The sequence below is a fragment of the Lupinus angustifolius genome, chromosome LG15, assembly GCF_001865875.1.
Source record: "Lupinus angustifolius cultivar Tanjil chromosome LG15, LupAngTanjil_v1.0, whole genome shotgun sequence".
NCBI lineage: Eukaryota > Viridiplantae > Streptophyta > Magnoliopsida > Fabales > Fabaceae > Lupinus > Lupinus angustifolius.
In genome coordinates this window covers 7,753,967-7,763,186 of record NC_032023.1, presented here as the reverse complement: position 1 = coordinate 7,763,186, position 9,220 = coordinate 7,753,967, and the positions used below count along the sequence as shown (strand labels likewise).

At 31.3% G+C, this 9,220-nt stretch overlaps 1 pseudogene; it reads right to left on the bottom strand.

The window, feature by feature from the left end:
* LOC109328778 overlaps positions 4,409 to 9,220 on the bottom strand; it is a 17,843-nt pseudogene continuing 13,031 nt past the window's right edge.

Below are 9,220 nucleotides of genomic sequence, written 5' to 3'. Positions count from 1 at the left end.
ACTACTTAACTGTAAAAACAAATCAAACCTATATCTAATATGACATTTGTCATTTTATGATCCTTAATTGAATGATAAATTGGAATATCAATAATAATGTTAATTCAAAGAAATAGAAAATCAAGTAATAAATTCTAAGAGTATTTGTATGTCAATTTATTTGTTTAAATTTAGTCGACGATGGAATAGTTTGGAGATGAGAGGAGTGTGGTTGCTTAAATTCTAACTAACTCTTAGGAGACATATTTTGAAATGATATAGTCTCATACTAATTTTTTCTACTAATCCTATGAATGAATTACTTCTGTCCCAAAAAGTATATCACTTCATGTATCATTGCTTGTGATTGGTTAGAAAAATACTTAATTATTAAATTTTTAACTTAAATATATTTCTTCAACCAATCACAAGCAGTGACACACCTTTGTGGGACAGTAAATAAGAAAGGTGGCAAATTGATGGATTTGGATGCTAATGGATGGATGAAAAGTCATCCATTAATCCATTTTATTTCATTTAAATTGTATTTTAAGTTATTCAATGTATCCATATCCAATGAATTACAATCCATCTATGACTTCTTACATGAATTTGAATGGATGAATATTCAATCATTTGATTTTTTAATTGAACTAAAAAAAATTCATTGAGGAAAATCATTACTTTAGAAACTACTGTTTCAATTAAACATTTTTTAAAATCACCTTTTAAAAAAACACTTCTAAAATCATTATAAAAAACTTTCAGAAATCAATTTTTTGAAAAAGTGATTTTTTAAACTTTTAGAGAAAAATATTTTTTTCAATATTCTACTAACATGTAACATTTAAAGTTACATGTAAAGTTTTTAACAAATACTTACAGAGTGTAATATCTATGCAGTGTCAGTGTAATATTTATACATCATCCGCCATTCTTTTAGATTACTTTTTTTGAAGAGTCAATAATGATTGAATATAAATGTTAGACGATGTAATGACAACATATAAAACTCATACATTGGTCAATACATACATTTATTTCATACTTATATATGTCATGTACTTAAGAATTAATTTTTAATATTAACTACATATACATGTTTTATAATTGATATTAATTTAATAAAATATTAAAAGTGAGAGTGAGAATCATAGATGAGTTTGCTTGAATTTTGTTTTTTTTAATATTAAATGAAATTGAAAAAGCAAATAAAATCATTTTTTATTTTGGTTTTGATGATTGGATATCTATCCAAATTCATATATTCATGGATATTCATTGGATATATTCATGGATAACACTATTCATAGGATTATATTCATTTAAATCCATGAGCTCTAATGAATGAATTTGAATGGATTGTGGATTGTGGATAATTTTATCACCTCTAAGTAGATGTGTTCCCTAATCCTCTTACTCACAAAAAAAATTATATATGTAACAAGGTAATATTTTAGTTGTTAATAATCGGTTTATAAGTTACATGTATTACTTTCTTATGGAATATAATGATTAGTATGAGAATTTAGTAAGAATATATAGATTACTCTTTTCGATATTAGGTTTAGCGAGGAGTGATGGCCGAGTCTGATTTTTAAAAATAAATATTCATAAATATAATAAATAAAAATAGTAGTATCAAGCAAATTTGTTTATCCCCAAACCTTTGTCGCTGTGGAGAATTAAAGTCCTAAATACTATTTCTTACAGAAGTTCAAAATCACATTTTAGCGTTTATGTTGTGTTTATAAACATTTTTTTCTAAAAAAATAGAATTTTAGTTCAGCATTTGGCACATTTAACATGCTTTAAATTTATTCCATATAATAATGACTAATTAGTCACCATTTCCTGTCAGACACATCCCTACTGATAATAAGTAATGTGGGATATATAAAAAATATTAAATATTTTTTTATAAAAAGTAATACAGGATCAACTAAGTATACTAGGTAATTAAAATGGGTAAGCATTCTTTGAACGTGGGAGTCCTAGTTTCTATAATGATGAGATTCCTCTCGAGTAATGAAAAGACAATTAACTTTTTTCTTTTAATTTTAAGGGTAAAAATGTAATATCATTTTAAATAAAAATGATATAAATATGTGTTGTTTTTCTTTACTTTTACACAACACTTTCCCCTCCATTAATGGAGATGAGTCACACTCACCCATAATTCTTGTATGGTGCAAGGAGAACCATATACTTTATTGGATACAATAGGACTTTATCACACAATCTGCCATTTATTATAATTGGTTGAAAAATATATATATTTAAATCAAAAGTTTAATAATTAATTATTGTTCTGACAAATCAGAAATGTTGACACATAGAGTGATACACTTTGTGAGACAGAAGATATACGCATTAGATATTGAGATGATTCTATTCCTCATATAACAACTTGTACTATTCATCTATGAAACACCGATACTAATATGAGTATCGGATACGATATGTATCTGATATGTCAATACGCATTTTCTTGAAAATGCAAGATACAATACGTTTGGGTACTCATATAAAATGTGTACATAAAATCTATAAAACATAATAAACATATAATTATTATTATGAATTTCCAAATAAGGAACATATTTTGTAAACATCACTAAGTATAAAATGAAATTCATAGTCATAAGATGATCAATCCCATTCAATCGATAATCAACATTATGCATTTCCTATTCATTCTCTATGCAATATGCGTATTTTGTTATATTTCTCTTGCTATAAGTCCAATTGGTAGATTGCATATTATATTTCTCTCTCCTACTTAATTGATTGTATTATGCCTTCTCTATTTTAAAATGTTATTGTGTAATATTTTGGCTGTCTATGAGTTATCGAAAAATATTTTAATAGTATTGGAGAATATTCGAAAAATATCAGATTTATAAATTATTTATTTTTTAAAAATATAATTTTGATACGCTATGAGTACGTATTAATGAAATACCAGAGTTAATTGGACACAGATACATATTCGACATGGATACGTGAATGTTATTGACCTGTCTCCTTCATACTTAGTCATCCATAATGATGAAACTGATGTTGTTTGGGAATCAAATATTCAAAAGCGCTTAAAAGAAGCATCTTCTTTTGGTTTAAGAGAGATTGCTAAGAAGGATACTATCACTGTTAAAGGTAAGATTGACTCCTCGCAGTGTAGATATTTGCTTCATAGAGATATCTTGGGTATACGTATCTGAAGCACAATTTGTGAAGAAGCCTCTATCTACTGGCTACGAGATACTCCTGCACATGATAGTCTATGTTTTCTAGATAAAAATGATGAACTTACAAGGTCATACTCCTGCTCCAAAGCCTGAGTCTACTTCAAAGCAATATTCCCATCAACTTCTTATACTAGAAGTGACACATCGGAGACCAATTCCAAAGTTTGCAGTCTAGATGCGTAGACAGTGGAAAATGGGAAGTACAAGAATAAAAAAGAAACCTAAACTCCCAATTCCTAAAGACTTGAAGACTACATTGATCAGTTGATCAAGGCTCAATTTGATCGTATGCTAGTTGTGCTTCAGAACCTCCAATCCACAAATCCAAACCTTCCACCCTCATAATCAACTCATTTACTATAATAACAGTTGTCTACAGATTTAAATTTCTTCAATTTAAAATTTTAATAAATATTTTTTCTCTACCTTACTACTTTTATTTTGATATATTTGGAAATCATGATTTAAATATTATTTTATTCTCTTTCCTATCCCTTTCTCAACTCTTCTCTATATTTTGGTCTAAAGGTACACACTATCCTCGACCATCTATTTCTTTGTCTCCAAGATTGTTTGATGAAAAAATATCAAGTAGGTGATTGACATTTTAAAAATATCTACTTATAACATTGTACACATGTCAAGTAATTTCCAATATATGGTAAGTCAATCCTAAGAATGTTTGATTTGACAAATTCAATATTGTTAATTTAATACTTATATAAAAATTTCTATATTTATAAATTGACTTAGTTAATCAAGGGCCAAAATCAATGTCAAACTTAAGGGATTAAATTGATCATAATAAATCAAGATGAATGGTTCATTGTGTTCTTTTTTTTGTTGCTAACTTTACTACTCTCCTTTCTTAGGGAACTACACTTCCATAGTTCAAAAAAAAAGGGGTAAAATTAGTAAAAGAAAAAGTAAAGAAACAAGCATCACCAAATTCATAATTATACCAAATTTCAAGCTCCTATACATGTCATCAGTGTGTCAAACTAGCATGTTAAATCCATCATTAAGATTGATTGATGCTCACTAAAACTAAAGACCAAATTGATTTATATAGTTTAAAAGTGTATTTTTGGTTCGACATTCTTCATCACCCTAGATCAAAGCAAGCACAAGCAGAACATCAAAATATCTAAGATGATGGTGGGAGCGAAATATCAGCACCATAAACAAAAAACCCACATGAAGCTAATTTTGAAAAAACCTTGTAATCATAACCAATTCAGCAAATTACAACATTTATATTGAATATGTTGACAACAATTCAACACGAACTGAAACATAATCATATTTTACATCAACTGACATATAGTACAAAAGGTACAACAAATGAAAGAGAAGATTATCCAATCATTCATATCAGCAAGGAATATAAATTTGATTGTTTACACTCATCACGGTCCCCTAAAACCTAATTCATTCCTCCAAAGCTTCGGACAGACTGAATTGGCCATATGCACGAGGATGAACTTAATCAGCAGTCCAACTCTACTCCACACTCTCCCTCACTCTATGGTTGTACTCACGCTTGTTTTCACTATACATCCGAGCAGCTTCTGAATTTGTAGGAGAATTTGGGTTGGGATCGCACAACAATGACTGTGAAGGAGGAATAGTTACCATTTAGAAAATAATTATAACATGTTGACTACATACTACAAAGATAAACTAGTATTAATAAAAAAAATGCTATTTAACAGGAAAAAATGTGCCAGACTTCCAAATGAGTGTGTTGATGCCAAATAGCAGACTTTTGGAAGATGGTCCCTTGGTTATGCACAATGCAATGAAAGTTACATGGTTACTCAGATCACTGGATTCTACTAGTTTTCTGTAGCTAAGAAATCCCAATCTCAAAAGAAAACTTGTTTTCCTAGGTCTTAAGGTATACCCCTTGTCAAAATTAATTGTGGTTGATGGCCATTAGTTACTTCTTCTTCTTTAATTTCTTTCTTTTCTATTTTTAGAAATTTGTTTTCAGTTCCTTTCCATATCAGGAAAGTTTCTTTTTCTGTTTTGGCAGTTAGTTGGTTAGGTTCAGGGCATTGGTTCCTATAAATTCTTCTCCTCTTTAGCTTTATAATTAGATGAAGATTTACTGATTTGTTCAATAATACAAAACAGAAGGATATTCATTGAATCCCCTTGCCTTACTTGTTTTTCGGTTTGTTCATGAAGTGGTAATCTCCATTCAGTGGCTTCATCTCATTCTTTCTGATTCATTGATACCATCTGTTTAACATGATATCAGAGCTTTGTTGTGCACTTTCTGCAACAAGTTGGGACACACAATAGATGTGTGTTATCGAAAACATGGTTTTCCACCCAACTACAAATTTTCCAACAATGTTAACAACATAATCAGCTATGATGAAGATAAAGGTGATGACCAAAGGAACTCTGTAAAGAGTCAAAGGGATGAAGGCAACATAACTAATATGTCATTCACCTTAGAACAACAACAAGCTATCATGAACATGTTGAAACAAAATGAAAGCCAGTCTCCTCACACAACAAATCAGATCTGCACCAACCCACCAGGTGACAACAAAGTTTTATCACATTCCTTGAAATCGAAGGATTTGATTCTTGACACTGGTGCCACTGATCATGTGTGCTATTCAATGTCAGAATTCCAATCCTTCAAGCAAGGACAACCCATCTTTGTCAAACTACCTGATGGAAGTGAAGTTGTGACTTGCATTTCAAGAACCATGATATTCTCTAATCAATTTTACTTATCTAATATTCTATATATACCTATTTTTAGCTTCAATATTATATCTATTTCTAAGCTAACAAGTGCTCTCAATTGCAAGTTAACCTTCACTGATATGAAATGCTTGATTCAGGACCAGATTTCCTTGAAGATGATTGGTGTAGCTGATCTATGCAAAGGCTTGTATGCAATTAGTAACACATCTTTATCTGTTAATGTTCCATCTTGTATAAACATTCTTGACAGTAGTAATGATGTCTGGAATAGGAGATTAGACCATTTGTCTGATGCTAAGATGATGATCATGAATAAATAGTTTCCTTTTATCAAACACAAAGTTAACAATGATGCTTGTGAAGCTTGCCATTTTGCCAAACAAAAGAAGCTTCCTTTTCAATTGAGTACATCTGAATCTTTGAATTGTTTTGATTTGATTCATGTTGATATTTGGGGGCCATTGGCAATTCCTTCCATGTTAGGACATAGATACTTCTTAACCATTGTTGATGATAGATCTAGGCATACTTGGATATACTTGATGAAACAAAAATGTGAACGCTCTAATTTGCTTAAAGGATTCATTATTTTCATTGAAAACTAGTTTGATATAAAAACCAAGTGTGTTAGATCAGATAATGGTCCTGAGTTCAAACTCTATGATTTCTATACCTCTAAAGGGATCCTGCATCAAACTTCATGTGTTGAAACCCCCCAACAAAATGGGATTGTTGAGAGGAAACATCAACACATATTGGGAGTGGCAAGGTCCTTACTTTTTTAGTCTCATCTACCTAAGTGCTTATGGAATTATGATGTTTGCCATAGTGTTTACTTGATAAATAGACAACCAAGCCCTTATTTACACAACAAATCTCCTTATCAAATTCTTTTCAAACAAGATCCCAACTTATTGAATCTTAAAGTCTTTGGTTGCTTGTGCTTTGCATATACTCTTATTAATCATAGAAAGAAATTAGACCCTAGATCCAGAAAATGCATATTCTTGGGCTTTAAAACTGTTACAAAAGGCTACATTGTTTATGATTTAAAAACTAGAGAGACCTTTATAACCAGAAATATTATGTTCCATGAGCTATCTTTTCCTTTTAGCAATATGTTTGATATTAATAAAGAACAACAAGAAGTTCCTCTGCCTACTTCTACATTCACTTCTTCAGATCATTTTCTTGATCATGATCATCCAGCATGCTCAACACAACAACTAGTGGATGATCAATCCAATGAAGTTATGGACTTCCTGCCTGATCTAGAAAACTCATCCACACTTAGAAGACCAGCAAGAATTAGAGGCCCACCTGCTCATCTTGAGGACTATCATTGCCTCATATCCCATAGCCAGGATTCTTCAGTTAATGATAAGATCAAGCACCCTTTATCCAAACACCTATCCTATGACAAGCTATCAAAGGTTTACAAACATTTCATACTCAACCTCAACACTCATGAGGAACCTAACAGATATAATGATGCTATGCAACATGAGTGTTGGAGAATTGCTATAGACAAAGAATTACAAGCCTTGATCAACAACAACACTTGGAATCCCACAAAATTACCCAACAACAAGAAGGCCATTGGGTGCAAATGAATTTTCAAAATAAAGCACAAAGCAGATGGAACCATATATAGATACAAAGCCAGACTTGTGGCTAAGGGATACAACCAAACATCTGGCCTTGATTACTTTGAGACATTCAATCCTGTAATTAAGATGAACACTGTTAGGATTTTGTTAGCTCTTGCTTCTATTAATAAGTGGCACATCCATCAAATGGATGTCAACACTGCTTTTCTACATGAAGATCTGTTGGAAGAAGTTTACATGAAACTCCCACCTGGTTTAAAAGTTGAGAATCAATCTCTAGTCTGCAAATTGCAGAAATCTCTCTATAGATTGAAGCAAGCAAGCAGACAATGGAACACAAAACTAACATCTGTTCTAGTGCAACATGGGAATACTCAATCCAGAGCTGACTATTCATTATTTACTAAACTTGTTAATGACAATTTCACTTCAGTTCATGTCTATGTTGACGATTTGCTTGTTGCAGGAAACAATATGACAGAAATTGACCACTTAAAGGAAGTCATCAACAAGGAGTTCAGTATCAAAGATCTGGGAGAAATCAAATACTTTCTTGGAATTGAAATAGCAAGAGGAACTCATGGAATTAATATATGTCAAAGAAAATATGTATTGGATCTTCTAAGAGACACAAGACTCCTAGGTGCCAAACCGTGTTCTACTCCTATGGATCCAGCAATAAAGCTACATGGGAATTGTGGTAATCAACTCAGTGATCCATCCAAATATAGAAGATTAGTAGGAAGGTTGATCTATTTGACCCATACCAGACCTGATATAGCATACTTAGTAGGAAATCTTAGCCAATTTCTTCCTAATCCTACTGACACACATTATCAAGCTGCTATAAGAATTGTTCGATATCTCAAAAATGACCCAGAAAGAGGATTGTTCTTTCCATATCAAAATGAAGCAAAAATCAAAGGGTACAGTGACTCTAATTGGGGCAGTTGTATTGATACAAGGCGATCTATATCAAATTTCTGTTTCTTTATTGGTAGATCCTTGATCTCTTGGAAGAGCAAAAGGCAAAATACCGTGTGTAGATCTTCTGCAGAAGCTGAGTATAGAGCTCTGGCCCTTGCTGGTTGTGAAGCAAGGTGGCTGAGCTTCATTCTTCCAGATTTACAAGTTAACAATGTGTTGAAAGCATTATTCGGTGTTTATTTTAGTTGGGAGTTTTCTCCTCTCAACAAATCGTCCTGACAGCAGTGTCAATTTGTTGAAAGCTTAATACTCTAATTTTCGTTATGTTCGAATACTCTCATTTTCGTTATGTTCCTTTTGTAAGTAACAGAACTCGGGTTTATTCTTTGTTCGCCATCTCGGTTTTGTTGAAATAAATTCCAACGCCGGTATAATGCTTTCAAGAATATTCCAGTTACAACTTACTTTCTTAATAATCATGTGAATAAGTCATTCCTTCTATGTCCCATCTCGGCTTTGTTAGAATAAATTCTAACGCCAATATAATGGTTTCGAAGCAATTACCTATTACATAATTATTAACTACCTTTGAATACCATCTCAATTTTTGTGGATTAAATTTCAACACCGGTTTAATGATATTCTAATATATAAAAGTGATGAATAGTTAGTTGTTAGATACAAATAAATAAATAAAGAACAAAAGAATAATAAATTTAGTGACCT